The 19,762-nt window shown below is 50.4% G+C and overlaps 1 protein-coding gene across 1 annotated transcript in view; it reads right to left on the reverse strand.

Annotated features, from left to right (window-relative positions):
* LOC140404126 (germ cell-specific gene 1-like protein) overlaps positions 1 to 19,762 on the reverse strand; it is a 43,760-nt gene that overhangs the window by 11,393 nt on the left and 12,605 nt on the right. The gene's annotated exons all lie outside the window — the stretch shown is intronic.

A 19,762-nucleotide genomic window follows, 5' to 3' on the forward strand; every position in this document is an offset into this window, starting at 1 on the left:
TCTCAAAAAGCCTAGCTGTCTTGCAAACCAGGTTTTTCTTTAAACATGACTGCAGCATTCACACACACACACACCAACCCAGGAGTTTAACCCTTACTGCACCACATACAGAATATATAATATTATCTGAAATTCCTACATTCATCACAGATGTGATCATAGTCACATAGGACATCATCTGTGACTTTGGGTAGGGTGCTCTTTCCAAGAGCCGGTGCAGACTCGATGGGCCGAATGGCCTCCTGTACTGTAAATTCTATGATGATAAGGGACATGTCAGTGGGAGGGCAGAGATCTGATTTGAGGGATTCAAACATGGAATTCTGGGCAAGGTAGACACACACTCGGTAAGCAATTAATTGTTCACAGACTTTGTAGAGGAAAGGGAGTTTGGAGATGGGATGGTAGATTGCAAGAATAGACGGGTCGAGGGTATTCGCTTTTGTGGGGATGGGCAATCCTGGCAGATTTGAAGGCGGAGGGACATAGTATCTGAGGAGAGAGCGCCATTAACAATCTCAACTAACAAGGGAACTAGGACAGAAAGGTGTGTGGCCAGCAGTTTAGAGGGAAGAGGATTAAGGGAGCAGGAGGTGAACCTCATGGATAAGACGAGCTTGGAGAGGGAATGAGGAAACTGGGGAAAGCTGCCAGTTTAGGGGCTGGGTAGAGGGGTAGTGGTGGTGGCTGGTGTGGGGCGCATTGGCGGAAGTTTGATCTGATAATCCAAGCAGAAGGAAGGAGCAACAGAGGCAGCTGGTCAGATGGCCTGAACCTTAGTGACAAAGAAATCCAGTAGACCCTCGCAATTATTGGAGTTGAATACGAGGCTCGGGGGAGGGTCCCAAGAAGAAAGTTTGTCGTGGCAAATAGTTGGCGTCATCTGTGATCGACGCAGCAGGTAGGAGGAGCCTGGCCACATGAGGCATCACGGTCGTCGATATGAGCATGGATGTAGCAGGTGTATTCATATGGAAGGACGGAAGAAGTCAGGTGTATTCATATGGGAGGACAAAGAAGTCAGTGAACTAAGTGGAGAGAGAACACGATGAGCTGAGATGGATATTGAAACCTCCAAGGATGAATAATAATTTGGCACAGAGATTGAGGTAGGAAGGCAGTGACAAAATCACCTCAGCAATTTGATGAATTTTAGAGAATGAAGATTTGAAAGGGGAGGTGAGGGAGTGGGAAGAAGGCAAGATGTTCAAAGGGTCAGAGGAACAGGGAGACATATCCAGGTGCGGCCTGGTAGTAAGAGCCTGGTTGCCATCACAACAGTTTGGATGAGGCAGGTGGATATATTCGGGTGGGAGGCTTCATCTAGGGAGAAAGGTGTCATCTATCGTCAAGGTCATGATGCTGTTGCAATCATCGACAATAGGATGGCAAGCGCCTTGCTTACAAACTGGACGGGTTACACCTGGGCAGGACTGGAGCTGATGGCCTAGGGGGGCTATTTGCCAGAGCGGTTGGGGAGGGGTTAAACTACTATGCCACGGGGATGTGAATCAATGCAAGGAGTCAGAGGAAGAGGGAGCAAGGACAAAAGCAAAAGATAGAAAAAAGTGAATAAGAAAAGTGATAGGTGGAGAAACCAAGGGCTAAATTCAAACAGGGCAGTGGAGAAAAATAAGCAGAAGCTTAAAGCCAAGTTCCGCACACATGAGTGCGGCCTCAACCGGGACCTGGGATTCATGTCGCATTACATTCATCCCCCACCATCTGGCCTGCGAAATCCTACCAACTGTCCTGGCTTGACACAATTCACACCTCTTTAACCGGGGGTTACCCCATCTCTGGATCTGTAAAGATTTAATCACCTGCTAATGCTCGCATTCCAAGCATTGTCTGGCATCTTTGAATTTGTCTATATATATGTTTCTGGAACATACCTCTTCATTCACCTGAGGAAGGAGCAGCGCTCCGAAAGCTAGTGACATCGAAACAAACCTGTTGGACTTTAACCTGGTGTTGTAAGACTTCTTACTGAGAAAAATATTGGGAGCACGACAAACATTGTGAAAAAGACAAACTTAAAGGCTCTGTGCCTTAATGCACGGAGCATTTGCAATAAAGTGGATGAACTAATCGCGCAGATAGATATAAATGGGACGATATAATTGGGATTACAGAGACATGGCTGCAGGGTGAACAGGGATGGCAACTGAATGTCCCAGGGTTTTCAGTATTTAGGAAGGACAGGCATAAAAGAAAAGTTGGTGGTGTGGCCCTGCTGGTTAAAGAGGAAATTAACACAATAGTGAGAAAGGATATTAGCTCTGACAATGTGGAATCTGTATGGGTAGAGTTGAGAAATGCCAAGGGACAAAAAACATTAGTGGGTGTCATATATAGACCCCCAAACTGCAGTGGTGAGGTTGGGAATGGCATTAAACAAGAAATTAGAGATGCATGTAACAAGGGAATATCGGTGATCATGGGTGATTTTTATCTTCACATAGATTGGGAAAATCAAATTGGCCACAATGCCGTAGAGGAGGAATTCCTGGAGTGTGTACGGGATGGTTTTCTTGACCAATATGTGGAGGAACCAACTAGAGAGCAGGCCATCTTAGACTGGGTACTGTGTAATGAAAACGGAATCATTGCCAATCTGGCTGCACGAGACCCCTTGGGGATGAGCGACCATAACATGATAGAATTTTTTATCAAGATGGAGAGTGAAGTAGTTGATTCGGAGACTGGGTGCTGAATCTTAATAAAGGTAACTATGAGGATATGAGGCATGGGTTGGCCTTTATAGATTGGGGAGAGTTAATTAAAGGGATGACAGTGGATAGACAATGGCAAACATTCAAGGAACACATGGAGGAACTACTGCAACTGTTCTTTCCTGTCTTGCACAGAAGCAAAGGGGGTAAGAGGGCCAATCCATGGCTTACAAAGGAAATTAGAATTAGTATCCGATACAAGGAAGAAGCATACAGATTGGCTAAGAAAAATAATAGGGTCTGAGGATTGGGAGCAGTTTAAAATTCAGCAAAGAAGGACAAAGGGATTGATTAAGACGGGGAAAGTACAGTACGAAAGGAAGCTTGCAGGGAACATAAAGACTGATACTAAGAGTTTCTACAGATATGTGAAGAGAAAGAGATTGGTAAAGAGAAATGTAGGCCCCCTACAGACAGAAATAGGGGAATGCATAATAAGGGACAAAGAAATGGCTGAGCAATTGAATACATACTTTTGTTCTGTCTTCACAAATGAGGACACAAATCAGATCCCAGAAATGTTGGAGAATGAAAGGTTTAGTGAGAGGGAAGAACTGAGGGAGATCAACATTAGTAGAGAAATGGTGCTGGGAAAACTGATGGGATTGAAGGCGGATAAATCCCCAGGGCCTGAGAATCTGCATCCCAGAGTGCTTAAGGAGGTGACTCTGGAAATAGTGAATGTATTGGTGGTCATCTTCCGGGATTCTATAGACTCTGGAGCTGTCCCTGCAGATTGGAGGGTAGCTCACTTCACTCCGATATTCAAAAAGGGAGGTAGGTAGAGAGAAAGCAGGGAATTATAGACCAGTAAGCCTAACATCGGTAGTGGGGAAAATGCTTGAATCCATTATCAAGGACTTTATAGCGGAACATTTAGAAAGCAGTGGCAGGATCAGTCAGAGTCAGCATGGATTTATGAAGGAAAAATCATGCTTAACAAATCTGTTGGAATTCTTTGAAGAGGTAACCAGTACAGTTGACAAGGGGCAGCCAGTCGTGGTATATTTGGACTTGCAGAAGGCTTTTGACAAAGTCCCACATAAGAGATTATTGTGCAAAATTAAAGCGCATGGGATTGGGGGAAATGTATTGAGGTGGATAGAAAACTGGTTGGCAGAGAGGAAACAAAGAGTAGGGATTAATGGGTCCTTTTCAAATTGGCAGGCAGTAACCAGTGGGGTACCACAGGGATCGGTGCTGGGCCGCAGCTATTCACAATATATATTAATGATTTGGATGAGGGAACAAAATGTAACATCTCAACGTTTGCAGATGATGCCAAATTAGGTGGGAGAGTGAATTGTGACGAGGATGCAGGGATCCTACAGCAAGATCTGGACAGGTTGGGCGAGTGGGCAAACCAATGGCAGATGCAGTATAATTTGGATAAGTGAGGTTATTCATTTTGGAAGCAAAAAACAGGAAGGCAGATTACTACCTGAATGGGTGGAAATTGGGAGAGGGGAGTGTGCAGCGGGACCTGGGTGTCCTTGTGCACCAGTCGCTGAAGGTAAGCATGCAAGTGCAGCAGGCGGTAAAGAAGGCTCATGGTATGTTGGCCTTCATTGCGAGAGGTTTTAAGTATAGAAGCAGGGAAGTGTTGCTGCAATTATACAGTGCCTTGGTGAGGCCACACTTGGAGTATTGTGTGCAGTTTTGGTCTCCTTCTTTGAGGAAGGATGTTCTTGCTCTCGAGGGAGTGCAGCGAAGGTTTACCAGACTGTTCCAGGATGGCCATGATCTTATAAAATGGCAGAACAGGTTCAAGGGGCTGAATAGCCTGTTTTTGCCCCTAAATCATAGGCCCGGCTACATAGCCAGATTAAAATACACATATCCTGTTGGTTGGGTGGGCCGTCGATGGGAGGAAGTCCAGGTTGACACCCCCGGGCAAGGAGGACGAGTGTGTCCAGAAGTTATTTGAGAAAATGACACACGACCGGAGGCATTTCCTCGGAGATGATGAGTTAGGAGGTTTGCAAAACCAAGCGTGGGGCAGAGAGGAGATGGCAGAGTGGGAGGTCACTCTCAGATCCAACGGTGATGTAGAATGGACCTTCCACTCGCAAAGCAGGCTGAAACTGGGCCAAAAGGCCAGTAGGACAGTGGAAGGGTTCAGCAGGTAACAGTGGAATGGAAATGGAAATCGTTTATTGTCACAAGTAGGCTTCAAATGAAGTTACTGTGAAAAGCCCCTAGTTGCCACATTCCGGCGCCTGTTCGGGGAGGCTGGTGCGGGAATAGGGCAATGGGGAATGGGCTGGAAGCTCGTTCCCTTAAAACTGAAACTATATGTGCATCCAAACCAAGACCTGATGTGACAACATCTGGAATAGTGTGTATAATTCATAGGAAGAGTGCAAAACAGACGCACAAGAATGTTATTAGGCCTCCGAGGGTTAAACTATGGAGAGATTATGTAAACATTTCAGACCAGCCATGATCTCATTGAAGAGTGCAACATAATAATAATAATAATCTTTATTGTCACAAATAGGCTTACATTAACACTGCAATGAAGTCACTGAAAAGCCCCCAGTCGTCACACTCCGGTGCCTGTTAGGGTACACAGAGGGAGAATTCAGAATGTCCAATTCACCTAACAGCACGTCTTTCGGGACTTGTGGGAGGAAACCGGAGCACCCGGAGGAAACCCACGCAGACACGGGGAGAATATGCAGACTCCGCACAGACAGTGACCCAAGCCGGGAATCGAACCTGGGACCCTGGTGCTACCCACTGTGCTACCGTGCTGCCCAAGAGGCTCGAGGGGCGGTGTAGATGGAATCTGAGGGGCTTTCCCCTCTCCCAAATTGCATCTAGGTCTGTTTCTGTCTCCAACAGCTCAGCATCTCCCTAGACAGACACTGAGAACCATCCAGGAATCATAGAATCCCCCACAGCGCAGAAGGAAGCCATTCGGCCCATTGAGTCTACACCCATTCTTCGAAAGACCACCCCACATAGGCCCCAATCCCCCGCCCTATCCCTGTAACCCCAACCAATCTTTGGACATTTGAGGGGCAGTTTAGCATGGCCAATCCGCCTAACCTGCATACAGGTAGGAGCATTTTGGAGCACAAAAAGTGGCTTAAAAATTGCAGGATTCCATCTAATTTCGGGTTAGGGTTGGGTTACGGTTCGCGTTTGATGCACGATCAATGACCACTAAAGTGAGGTTGGAGTCCAACTGATGGCTTTAATAAGCTAGATGTTTCCCCCAGCAGCTCAGGTACAGAATGAAGGCTGCTGGGGCGACACGGGCTCTTATACCCCACCTTGCAAGGCGGAGCTACCATACAGCTTGACCAAAAGGAAACATACAATATCTACCAATGGTGTTCCAGCATTACCAGGTACCGTAATACCTCTACACAGACTACCACATTCACCCCCTGTTAAAAAAGAGTCCGGCGGGGCTGGTGGCTTGATATTACAACATGGTAACGTGGTAGAAATTATAGTTATGGAGGTACCGTAATACCTCCGTACAGCGTTTTGTAACGATTTACAGATTCACAATTAACTATATACACTTTAAAACAAAGCAATCAGTCGATTGGGGGCCCTGGTCGCCCTCTGTGATCGTCGAAGTCTTGGTGGTGACGCCGGTGGAGGCTCGGGCGTCTGTGACTCCGGAAGCGTGGCCTCGATCTCTGTGGCAGCTTCAACACCCCTAGACGGTGCTGGTGGGGAAAACGGTTGACCTGGGAAGGGAGCGTCTGCAGGGTACGTCGGTGGGTGGGGGGGCCGGCGGAAGGACCGATCCTCCTGTAAGGTGCACCGGTGGGAGGGAGGGTGGGACTGGTGGCTGGGGTGTGCGTGGGGCTCCGGCAGGCGCCAGGTCTCGTAGGGAGACCATATCTTGTCGGCCGTCGGGGTACACCACGTAGGCTGGGGGTTAGCGTGGAGAAGATGGACCCTCTCGACCAACGGGACCGACTTGTGCGCCCGCACGTGTTTTCAGAGCAGGATGGGTCCGGGAGTTGCCAGCCAGGTCGGGAGCGAGGTCCCAGAGGGGGACTTCCTGGGGAAGGACAAGGAGACGTTCGTGAGGTGTTTGGTTGGTCGTGGTACAAAGCAGTGACCAGATGGAGTGGAGGGCATCCGGGAGGACTTCCTGCCAGCGGGAGACTGGGAGATTCCTGGACCGTAGGGCCAGTAGGACGGTCTTCCAGACCGTTCCGTTCTCCCTTTCTACCTGTCCGTTACCCCGGGGGTTGTAACTGGTCGTCCTGCTCGAGGCGATGCCCTTGCTGAGCAGGAATTGACACACTTCATCGCTCATAAAGGCGGACCCCCTATCACTATGTATGTAAGCGGGGAACCCAAACAGTGTAAAGTTGCTATGGAGGGCCTTGATGACGGTGGTTGCGGTCATGTCGGGGCAGGGGATGGCGAATGGGAACCAGGAGTACTCGTCAATCACATTCAGGAAATACGTGTTGCGGTCGGTGGAGGGGGGGGCCTTTGAAGTCCATGCTGAGGCGTTCAAAGGGACGGGAAGCCTTTATCAGGTGCGCTTTCTCTGGCCTGTAGAAGTGTGGCTTGCACTCTGCGCAGATTTGGCAGTCCCTGGTGGCTGTCCTGACCTCCTCGATGGAGTAGGGCTGGTTGCGGGTCTTGATAAAGTGGAAAAAGCGAGTGACCCCCGGGTGGCAGAGGTCCTCGTGGAGGGCTCGGAGGCGGTCCATTTGTGCATTGGCACACGTGCCGCGGGACAGGGCATCAGGAGCTCGTTTAGCTTCCCGGGACGACACAAGATCTCGTAGTTGTAGGTGGAGAGTTCGATCCTCCACCGCAAGATCTTATCGTTTTTTATCTTGCCCCGCTGTGCATTATCGAACATGAAAGCAACCGACCGTTGGTCAGTGAGGAGAGTGAATCTCCTGCCGGCCAGGTAATGCCTCCAATGCTGCACAGCTTCTACTGTGGCCTGGGCCTCCTTTTCGACAGAGGAGTGTCAAATTTCTGAGGCATGGAGGGTGCGTGAGAAGAAGGCCACAGGTCTGCCCGCTTGGTTGAGGGTGGCCGCCAGAGCTACGTCAGGCGCGTCGCTCTCGACCTGGAAGGGGAGGGACTCGTCGATGGCGTGCATCGTGGCCTTTGCAATGTCTGCTTTGATGCGGCTGAAGGCCTGGCGGGCCTCTATCGACAGGGGAAAAACTGTGGATTGGATCAGGGGACGGGCCTTGTCCGCATAGTAGGGGACCCGCTGGGCATAGTAAGAGAAAAACCCTAGGCAGCGCTTCAGGGCCTTGGAGCAGTGAGGGAGGGGGAACTCCATAAGGGGGCGCATGCGTTCAGGGTCGGGGCCTATAACTCCATTTCGCACTACGTAGCTGAGTCGGTGCTAGACACGCATTTATCCTTGTTACACGTAAGGTTAAGGATCTTTGCGGTCTGGAGGAATTTTCGGAGGTTGGTGTCGTGGTCCAGCTGGTCGTGGCCGCAGATGGTGACATTATCGAGATATGGGAATGTTGCCCGTAAACCGTACCGGTCAACCATTCGGTCCATCTCGCACTGGAAGACAGAGACCCCGTTAGTGACATCGAAGGGAACCCTTAAGAAGTGGTAGAGCCGCTCATCTGCCTCGAAGGCAGTGTATTTGCAGTCACTAGTGCGGATGGGGAACTGGGGGTAGGCGGACTTAAGATCCACCGTGGAGAAGACCTTGTAATGCGCAATCCTGTTTACCAGGTCGGATATGTGGGGGAGAGGGTACGCGTCCAGCTGCCGAAACCTGTTGATGGTCTGACTGTAGTCGATGACCATCCTATGCTTCTCCCCGGTCTTCACCACCACTACTTGAGTTCTCCAGGGACTGTTGCTAGCTTCAATGACTCCTTGCCTCAGTAGCCTTTGGACCTCTGACCTAATAAAGATCCGATCCTGGGCGCTGTACCGTCGACTCCTGGTGGCGACGGGTTTGCAATCCGGGGTGAGGTTCACGAACAGGGAAGGCGGATCACCCTTGATGGTCGCGAGGCCGCAGACAGTGAGGGGGGGTATAGGGCCGCCGAATTTGAAAGTTAGACTTTGGAGATTACACTGGAAGTCTAAACCTAGGAGTGTGGCCGCGCAGAGGTGGGGAAGGACATAGAGCCGGTAATTTTTTAACTCCCTTCCCTGGACCATGAGGTTTGCTACACAAAACCCCTTTATCTCTACTGAGTCGGAACCGGAGGCCAGGGAGATTATTTGATTAACGGGGTGGACGAGGAGAGAACAGCGCCTTACCGTTTCGGGGTGTATGAAGCTCTCCGTGCTCCCAGAGTCGATTAAGCAGCACCTCTCGTGCCCGTTGATTAGTACTGTTGTTGTAGCAGTTGAGAGTGTTCGAGGCCGGGCCTGGTCCAGGGTCACCGAGGCTAATCTCAGCAGTTGAGTATTCTCTTCGGGCGGTGTGCGGTCAGCCGAGCTGGGGTCCTGGGAGTCCATCCAAGATGGCGGCTCCAATTGGTCGCACATAGCTGGGGGTGCACAAAATTGCAGCGCCCATCCGTCGAACGTGGCGTCCGCGGGACAAGGTGGCAGTTCCCGGGGGCTGCACGTGGCCCTGGAGAAGGAAGATGGTGGCGCCCGCTGACCGCACGGGGACCGTGGAGAGGTTTGAGGTGGCGGTCCGCATTCGCCACCGGAGACCGCGGCGACCACACGGGCCTGGCATACCGCATCCCTTGCAGGTGGATGCGCGGGCCGGGCAGCGCTGGCGGGGGTGCTTGGCCTGCCCGCAAAAGTAACAGCGGGCCCCCCCAGGGTTGCCAGGCCGCCTTGCAGCACAAGCTTGTGGGGGGATGGGAGATGTCTAGGGGTCAGCTGCGGAGGGGTTCCACGCTGCCCAGTGGGCTGCCGCGTGGTCGGGAACGTAAGCGCGGGTGTTTCGGGAGCCCACATCCAGGGAGCCTGCAAGGGCCCGTGTCTCCTTGAGGCCTAGTGTATCTTTCTCCAGCAATCGCTGGCGGATTTGGGAGGACAGCATACCTGCCACGAAAGCGTCCCGGATCAAGAGTTCTGTGTGGTCGCTCGCCAAAACTAGCAGCCAGCTGCAGTTTCTCCCCAACACCAGGAGTGCACGGTAGAATTCTTCCAGCGATTCCCAAGGGATTTGTCGCCTCGTTGCTAGCAGATGTCGGGCGTAGACCTGGTTTACCAGGCAAATATAATGTCCTTTTAGCAGCTCCATTTCTGCACTGAAATCATCCGCTTCCTCGATGAGGGTGTAAATTTCCGGGCTCACCCTCGAGTGCAGGACTTGCAATTTCTGTTCTCCCGTTGGTGAGTTTTCAGCCATTCCGAGATATCCTTTAAAACACGCCAGCCAGTGCTTGAAGATTGCCGCTGAGTTCGCCGCGTGGGGGCTGAGTTGCAGACACTCCGGCTTGATTCGGAGCTCCATCCTTTTAAATCTAGATTATTAAATTGATGCACGGTCAATGACCACTAAAGCGAGGTTGTAGTCCAACTGAAGGCTTTAATAAGCTAGATGTTTCCCCCAGCAGCTCAGGTACAGAAAGAAGGCTGCTGGGGTGGCACGGGCTCTTATACCCCGCCTTGCAGGGCGGAGCTACCATACAGCTTGACCAATAGGAAACATACAATATCTACCAATGGTGTTCCAGCATTACCAGGTACCGTAATACCCCGACACAGACTACCACAGCGTTAGTCTTAGATTTCTCTCTTCTTCCTCCTCTCCTACAGCTCCGTAAGCATCGTGTATGGTGATTGTTTGTCGCTTGTACCAACATAGCAGGCAGGGCACGCCCTGCTCATAATGAGCCCATGCTTCCTGCCTTTATAACACATGATAAATGGATGCGGCTCCGTTGAATTTCTTAGTCTGTATCATTGGATTTTCAAAAAGGTTTCGACAGGGTCCCAGTCGATGGGTGAGTGGGTGAGCCAGCTTCTTGAGGGATTAGAGGAGGGATGTGGAGTGAATTGAGGCACGAGGACAAATCTGTCCCTGCGACATCCCACAGTCATGGGACTGTTATTCTGCACCCTTTGCAGCAATGATTTGGACAGAGGTGCTGGGACTTGGAAATGCCAACCTTGGTTGGACATATTCCTGGAGGTTGGGTCACATGTTCTCCTGCCTCCAACCGCCCTACCCCTACACTCTCACCATCGCTCAGCCAATATGTCCACCCCTGTATTGCCCCGACCTTCCCAGAGCCAATCAGAAAGCCAGTAGAGGAACTATCTGATAGGATGACTCTTGCCTGTTAGTCAGACTGCCTTTTCCCACATTTCTGACATTTCTATAATGAAGAAACAAAAACATTCAATGAAAAAACAATTTTAAACACGCTTTGGTTTCTCCCCCCAATCGTTTTTGGGGTATTATTCATAGCTGTGCCTTGGCGATTAATTCCTGGAGACTCCAGGGTAATCGTAGAGGGTTGAAAGAAAACTCAGGATCAAAGATTTGAGCTGTTATCAGAATAATCCTTTCTCAAGAGAGGGATCGATGTGTGGCTTACTACGGGGGGGGGGAATTAGAGTAAAAGAAGAGGCTTATAATGTCGCAAAGAGGTCTGAGGATTGGGGATGTTTTAGACACCAGAAAAAGACCACCAGAAAGTCGATAAGAAACAGAACTGAATGAGAGTCAGCAAGGCAAGAATAAGAAAACGGATGGTAAGTGCTTTTTCTAAGTATATAAAAAGGAAGAGAGTAGCTAAAGCAAATTTTAGTCTCTTAGAAACAGAGACAGGAAAAAATTATCCATAGAATCCCTACAATGGCGCAGTGGTTAGCACTGCTGCCTCATCGTTCCGAGGATTGGGTTCGATGCCGGCCCCGGGCCACTCTCCGTGTGGAGTTTGCACATTCTCTCAGTGTCTGCGTGGGTCTCACCCCCACAGCCCAAAAAGATGTGCAGGGTAGGTGGATTGGCCTTAAATGGAAAGAAAATAAACTGGATACTTTAAATTTTAAGGAGAAGAATCCCTACTGTGCAGAAAGAGGCCATTCGGCCCATCGAGTGCGCTGACCCTCTGAAAGAGCACCCTACATTAAAAAAAAAAAAATTTAGAGTACCCAATTCATTTTTTCCAATTAAGGGGCAATTTAGCGTGGCCAATCCATCTACCCTGCACATCTTTTTTGGGGTTGTGGGGGCGGAACCCACGCAAACACGGGGAGAATATGCAAACTCCACACGGACAGTGACCCAGGGCCGGGATCGAACCTGGGACCTTGGCGCTGTGAGGCTGCAGGGCTAACCCACTGCGCCACCGTACTGCCCAAGATCACCCTACCTAAGATCACTCCCCCGCCCTATCCCTGTGCCCCCGCCTAACCTGCACATCTTTTGACACTAAGGGGCAATTTAGCATGGCCAATCCACCTAACCTGAACATCTTTGGACTATGGGGGGGGAACCGGAGCACCCGGAGGAAACCCACGCACACACGGGGAGAACGTGCAGAGTCCACACAGTGACCCGAGGCTGGAATCGAACCCGGGTCCCTGCTGCTGTGAGGCAGCAGTGCTAACCTGTTTATATCTCTTTGCAGCCTTTTTATCCTTATTCCCACCTAGCTTTGCACATAGGAACTCGGAGCAGGATTGGGGAAATCAGCCCCTCAAGCCTGCGCCGCCATTCAATACGATTAATGGCTGACCTCACCTCGGCCTCAATTCCTCTTTCCTGCCCATTCTCCATCACCCTTCCACCCAATACTAAAGAAAAATCTGTCCACCTCCTCTGTAAATTTACTCAGTGTCCCGGCATCCAGCGCACTCTGGGCAGTGGGCCTGGGGAGGATGCTCTTTCAGAGGGTCAGTGCAGACCCGATTTGTTGAATGGTCTCTTTCTGCACTGTAGGGACTTTACAGTGAAGTGAGAGAGCAAGGAGTTGGCAGGTGCAGTACAGTGTGGCGGAGTGTCAATTCGGTCATATGAATAGAAAAGCAGAATATCTTTAAAAGATGTAAAACTTTTTAAAAAAAACATTTAGAGCACCCAATTGTTTTTTTCCAATTTAAGGGACAACTTAGCGTGGCCAATCCCCGACCCCGCATATATTTTTGGGTTGTGGGAGTGAGACCCACACAGGTCACCATCTGTGTGGAGTTGCACATTCTCCCCGAGTCTGCGTGGGTCTCACCCCCACCTGGAAGCACATGGGATTACCACCACATCCCCAATCCCCTGCTCACGTCTTTCTTTTTAAAATAAAAAAAAATGTTTCCAATTGAGGGACAATTGTACCGCCGCCATTCCACCTACCCCGCACATCTTTGGGTTGTGGGGGTGAGACCCAGGCAGACACGGGGAGAATGTGCAAACTCCACACGGACAGTGACCCGCGGCCGGGATTCGATCCCGGGTCCTCAGCGCAGTGAGGAAGCAGTGCTAGCCACTACGCCACCGAGCCGCCGCTCTCCTCACACCTTCCTGACTTGGAACTATATCACCATTGTCATCAATGTCATAGGTGTTAGAATGCGTTACAATACATCGTTAGCGACTTCGGTGAAGGAAAATACGGTTATTATACAGCCCAGTATGAAATGCCGTAGTGACCTTGGACAAGGCCTTGGTTAGGCCACCTAATTTAGCAATCCTTAGTTGCCACGTGGACAGGCCCAGGGATGTCCTTCTCCCATTTGCTTGGCTCCTTTTTCATACCCACCTACCTCACACCTGCGTTTTCCATGGGCAATACTTCTGTTCTGCCTCACTGGGAGCGTCCAGCACCTTTTCCCACTTGCCAGCTTTTCTATCAAACCCGTATGCTGGACATTCTACCCACAATGCCCTCTGCGACAAGAAGCCAACATTCCTGACTCTCCGCTTCTGCCAGCGTTTGTTCCGTTCAATCCGTTTATCGACTGGGAGTTCATCGGGAGGTTAAAAATCTCGATTTTGTTCCCAGATCCTGTCAGGCCTGAAGCAAATTTCCTGCATTTTCTGTAATGATTTCTGTAGTGATATGCATATATGCTGGTATATAAAGAGTTAACAACTACATCATAGTGTAAGACAACCACTAGATGGCAGCACTAGATTCATGTATAAATAAGTGAACTCAAAGGATCTTGGGTCTCTTTGAACCAGGAGTGACTAGACAGCAGTTAGAGAGGGATAGAGCATAGTTAATATAGTTAAATATAGTTAATACTTATTCTGATTTACTTTATCACCAGATAGTTCTGTAAGAGTGAACAAACTCATTAGTATTTAATTTGTTATTCATTAAACCTATTTTGCTTTGAATTGAAGATTGGTCGTTTCTTTGAAATCTAACCATCAGACCATTCTGGAAGTTAAGCAAAGAGTAACGGCATATTACAAACAAGTAATATAACAATTTCAGGTTGGTTAAAAAATCTTTACCTTGAACACTGTGACCCAGTTATTAATCTTCTCATTTTATAGCGTTTTTCATTCTTTATGAAAGATAAGATCGCTTAATCACATAAACACCGGCTTACTATTGTAAACCTGCACTCACTGTTCCCACATGAAATGAAATGAAAATCGCTTATTGTCACAAGTAGGCTTCAAATGAAGTTATTGTGAAAAGCCCCTAGTCGCCACATTCCGGCGCCTGTTCAGGGAGGCTGGTACGGGAATTGAACCGCGCTGCTGACCTGCCTTGGTCTGCTTTCAAAGCCAGCGATTTAGCCCAGTGTGCTAAACCAGCCCCTGGTAACAGAATTCATGCAGTTAAAGAAAAGATGGATAAGAGGGAAAAGTATCGGCAGACCAGAGGAAACTAGGCCCGAGTACACACAGAGCAATTAGGAGCAGGAAGAGGCCACTCGGCCTTTTGAGCCTGTTCCGCCATTCAATAAGATCATGGTGATCTGATTGTAACCTCAACGCCACATTCCTGCCGACGCCCGATCAATACTTACAAAGTCATCGAGTTTTTCAGCACGGATAAAGGTCCTGCGGCTCATCGTGTCCACACCGGCCTTCAAACACCCATCTAATCTAATGCCATTTTCCAGCACTTGCCCCGTAACTCTAAATACTACGGCGTCTCAAGTGCTCATCTAAATACTTCTTAAATGTTGTGAGGATTCCCGCCTCCACCAGCCTTTCAGATCCCCACCACCCTCTGGGTGAAAAATATTGTCCTCAAATCCCCTCGAAACCTCCTGCCCCTTATCTCAAATCTATGCTCCCTGGTTATTGAAGCCTCCCCTAAGGGGAAATGTTCTTTCCTATCCACCCTATCTATATTCTTCAGAATTTTGTACCTCAGTCAGGTTCCCCCTCAGCCTCCTCTGCTCCAAGCCCAGACTAACCAGCCTCTCTTCATAGGTGAAACGCTCCAGCCCAGGCAACACCCAGGTGAATCTCCTCTGCACCCTCTCTAGCCCAATCGCATCTTTCCTATAGTGTGGCGACCAGAACTGCACACAGTACTCCAGCTGTGGCCTAACAAGCGTTTTATGCAGCTCCATCATAACCTCCCTGCTATTATATTCTATGCCCCGGATAATAAAGGCAAGAATCCCATAAGCCTCCTTAACCACCTTACCTACCTGTCCTGCTATCTTCAGGGATCTATGGACATGCACGCCGAGATCCCTCTGGTCCTCTATGTTTCCTGGCATCCGACCGTTCATTGTGTACTTCCTTGTATGCGAAAGGACGGGTATGTGTTTTCTTACCCTCCGAATGATTGTTCCAGCAGCATGCTTTTTGTGAGTTTAAAAACAGCTGATTATTTATGATCTCTCCCTTGCTTATCAAAAATCTGTCCAGCTCTGCCTTAAAAGATATTCACAGACTCTGCTTCCACGACCTTTCGAGAAAGAGAGTCCCAGAGACTCACCCCCTTCTGACAAAACTTCTCCTCATCTCAGTCTTTAATGGGTGACCCCCTTATTTATAGAACATAGAAAAATGCAGCACGGGACTTCCGGGTGCGGCGATGACCAGCTAAGTCGCACGTTTCGGCAGCTCCCGGTGGAACAGACTTTTGCGCTCTTAATAGGAGCCCCATCAGCAATTTTAACGGCAAATAACACTGTGCGGTAATCCAGAAGGGAATCCCCCCTGGACACGGATGGAAAAAAGAGAGGAAAGTAGCCGGATTGCGGTGGATCCTCAAGATCAGCGGCCAGGAAGGCAGGCACAAAGCAAGATGGCGTCGGAAGGAGGCAGTTTAATATGGGGCCCTGACCAACAAGAGTTCCTGCGGCGTTGCGTAGATGAACTCAAAAAGGAGATGAAGAAGGGGCTGTTGGCCCCGATATTACAAGCGATTGAGGGGCTAAAGGAGGAGCAAAAGACCCAGGAACAGGAGCTTTGGGTCGTGAAGGCAAAGGCTGCTGAGAATGAGGACGACATACAGGGCCTGGTGGTGAAAACGGAGATCCACGAGGCACAACACAAAAGATGTGTGGAAAGGCTGGAGGTGCTGGAGAATAATGCGAGGAGGAAGAACTTAAGGATTCTTGGTCTTCCCGAAGGTGCAGAAGGGGCGGACGTCGGGGCATATGTGAGCACGATGCTGCATTCGTTAATGGGATCGGAGGCCCCGACGGGTCCGCTGGAGGTGGAGGGTGCCTATCGGGTTATGGCGCGAAGACCGAGGGCTGGAGAAATTCCTCGAGCAATAGTTGTGAGATTTCTCCGATACAAGGACAGAGAGATGGTCCTCAGATGGGCCAAGAAAACTCGGAACAGTAGGTGGGAGAATGCGGTGATCTGCGTGTATCAAGATTGGAGTGCGGAGGTGGCGAGAAGGAGGGCAAGCTTTAATCGGGCCAAGGCGGTGTTGCATAAAAGGAAGGTCAAATTCAGAATGTTGCAACCGGCAAGACTGTGGGTCACACATCTAGGGAAACACCACTATTTCGAAACGGCAGACGAGGCGTGGACATTTATTGTCGAGGAGAAGCTGGAGTGAGCGGGCCAGAAAAAGAACGTTTGGGACAAAAGTGGGGGGGTGAATTTGTGGGATGAACGGGGGAAAAGGGGGAAGAGAGGACTTCCCAGATTGTTAAACCTGCGACCCTGTAACTTCTCTCTCTTCCCCATGTCGGGGGGGAGGGGTTATGAGGAGCTGTGGGCGCCGGCCATTGGGGGCGGGGCCAAAAGGGGAAGCGCGGGCTTTGTTCCCGCGCTATGGTAACCATGGCGGGAACAGGGAAGCAGGAAGGAGGGGGCCTCGCACAGTGTGAGCCGAGGTCACGGGGGGAAGCCGAGGTCGGCCAGAGTTTGCTGACTTCTGGGAGCAACATGGGGGGTGCAATTACGCGAGCTTGGGATCTAGCGGGGGGGGGGTTAACTGGGTTGCTGCTGCTGGGGAGAAGGGGGAGCTGGTATGGGAGGGGGGGGTCGGGGCGGGGGGGGCGCCGCCTGAGGGGGATACAGCTACGTGGGAACCGGGTGAGGAGCTGGATTGAAAAAGGAAATGGCTAGTCGTCAAGGGGGGGGGGGGTTAAAGAGCCCCCCAACCCGGTTGATCACGTGGAATGTGAGAGGGCTGAACGGGCCGATTAAGAGGGCACGGGTACTCGCACACCTAAAGAAACTTAAGGCAGATGTGGTTATGCTTCAGGAGACGCATCTGAAGCTGACAGACCAGGTTAGACTTCGCAAAGGATGGGTGGGGCAGGTGTTTCATTCGGGGCTAGATGCAAAAAACAGGGGGGTGGCCATACTAATGGGGAAGCGGGTAATGGTTGAGGCAAAGACTATAGTGGCGGATAGTGGGGGCAGATACGTGATGGTGAGTGGCAAACTGCAAGGGGAGGCGGTGTATTAGTGAACGTGTATGCCCCGAACTGGGATGATGCCAACTTTATGAGGCGTATGTTAGGACGAATCCCGGACCTAGAAGTGGGGAGATTTTAATACGGTGCTGGACCCAGGGCTGGACAGATCGAGGTCCAGGACCGGAAGGAGGCCGGCTGCAGCTAGGGTGCTTAAGGATTTTATGGTGCAGATGGGAGGAGTAGATCCCTGGAGATTTAGTAGACCTAGGAGTAAGGAGTTTTCGTTTTTCTCCTATGTACATAAAGTATTTTCACGAATAGATTTTTTTGTTTTGGGAAGGGCACTGATCCCAAAGGTGACGGGGACGGAGTACACGGCTATAGCTATCTCGGATCACGCTCCACATTGGGTGGACCTGGAGATAGGGGAAGAAAAACAACAGCTTCCACCCTGGAGAATGGACATGGGATTATTGGCAGATGAGGGGGTGTGTTTAAGGATGAGGGGGTGTGTTTAAGGGTGAGGGGGTGTATTGAAAGGTACTTGGAAATTAATGATAATGGGGAGGTACAGGTGGGAGTGGCCTGGGAGGCACTGAAGGCAGTGGTTAGAGGGGAGCTGATATCTATTAGGGCACATAAAGGAAAGCAGGAGAGTAGGGAAAGGGAGCGGTTGTTGAAAGAACTGCTGAGGGTGGACAGACAATACGCGGAGGCACCGGAGGAGGGACTGTACAGGGAAAGGCAAAGGCTACATGTAGAATTTGACTTGTTGACTACGGGTAAGGCAGAGGCACAATGGAGGAAGGCACAGGGTGTACAGTACGAATACGGGGCGAAGGCGAGTAGGTTGTTGGCCCACCAACTGAGGAAAAGGGGAGCAGCGAGGGAGATGGGGGGGGGCGGGGGGGGGGGTGAGAGATGAGGAGGGAGAGATGGAGCGGGGAGCGGAGAGAGTGAATGGAGTGTTCAAGGCATTTTATGAAAGATTATATGAAGCGCAGCCCCCGGACGGGAAGGAGAGAATGATGTGCTTTCTGGATCAGCTGGAATTTCCTACGGTGGAGGAGCAGGAGAGAGTGGGGCTGGGAGCACAGATTGAGACAGAGGAAGTAGTGAAAGGGATTGGAAGCATGCAGGCGGGGAAGGCTCCGGGACCAGACGGATTCCCAGTTGAATTCTATAAGAAATATTTGGACTTGCTGGCCCCGCTACTGATGAGAACCTTTAATGAGGCGAGGGAAAGGGGGCAGCTGCCCCCGACTATGTCAGAGGCAACGATATCGCTCCTCCTAAAGAAGGAAAAAGACTCGCTGCAATGCGGGTCATACAGGCCTATTTCCCTCCTGGATGTGGATGCTAAGATTCTGGCCAAGGTAATGGCAATGAGGATAGAGGATTGTGTCCCGGGGGTGGTTCATGAGGACCAAACTGGGTTTGTGAAGGGGAGACAGCTGAATACGAATATACGGAGGCTCCTAGGGGTAATGATGATGCCCCCACCAGAGGGGGAAGCGGAGATAGTGGTGGCGATGGATGCCGAGAAAGCATTTGATAGAGTGGAGTGGGATTATTTGTGGGAGGTGCTGAGGAGATTTGGTTTTGGGGACGGGTATATCAGGTGGGTACAGTTGCTGTATAGGGCCCCGATGGCGAGCGTGGTCACGAATGGACGGGGGTCTGACTATTTTCGGCTCTATAGAGGGACGAGGCAGCGATGCCCTCTGTCCCCGTTATTGTTGGCATTGGCGATTGAACCCCTGGCCATGGCACTGAGGGGTTCCAGGAAGTGGAGGGGAGTACTTAGGGGGGGAGAAGAACACCGGGTATCTCTGTATGCGGATGATTTGTTGCTATATGTGGCGGTCCCGGCGGAGGGGATGCCAGAGATAATGCGGATACTTGGGGAGTTTGGGGATTTTTCAGGGTATAAACTGAACATGGGGAAAAGTGAGCTATTTGTGGTGCATCCGGGGGAGCAGAGCAGAGAGATAGAGGATTTACCGTTGAGGAAGGTAACAAGGCACTTCCGGTACCTGGGGATCCAGATAGCCAAGAATTGGGTACATTACATAGGCTTAATTTAACACGGTTGGTGGAACAGATGGAGGAGAATTTCAAGAGATGGGACATGGTGTCCCTGTCATTGGCAGGTAGGGTGCAGGCGGTTAAAATGGTGGTCCTCCCGAGATTCCTTTTTGTGTTCCAGTGCCTCCCGGTGGTGATCACGAAGGCTTTTTTCAAAAGAATTGAGAAGAGTATTATGAGTTTTGTGTGGGCTGGCAAGACCCCGAGAGTGAGGCGGGGATTCTTGCAGCGTAGTA

This window comes from Scyliorhinus torazame, chromosome 29, assembly GCF_047496885.1.
Source record: "Scyliorhinus torazame isolate Kashiwa2021f chromosome 29, sScyTor2.1, whole genome shotgun sequence".
Classification (NCBI taxonomy): Eukaryota; Metazoa; Chordata; class Chondrichthyes; order Carcharhiniformes; family Scyliorhinidae; genus Scyliorhinus; species Scyliorhinus torazame.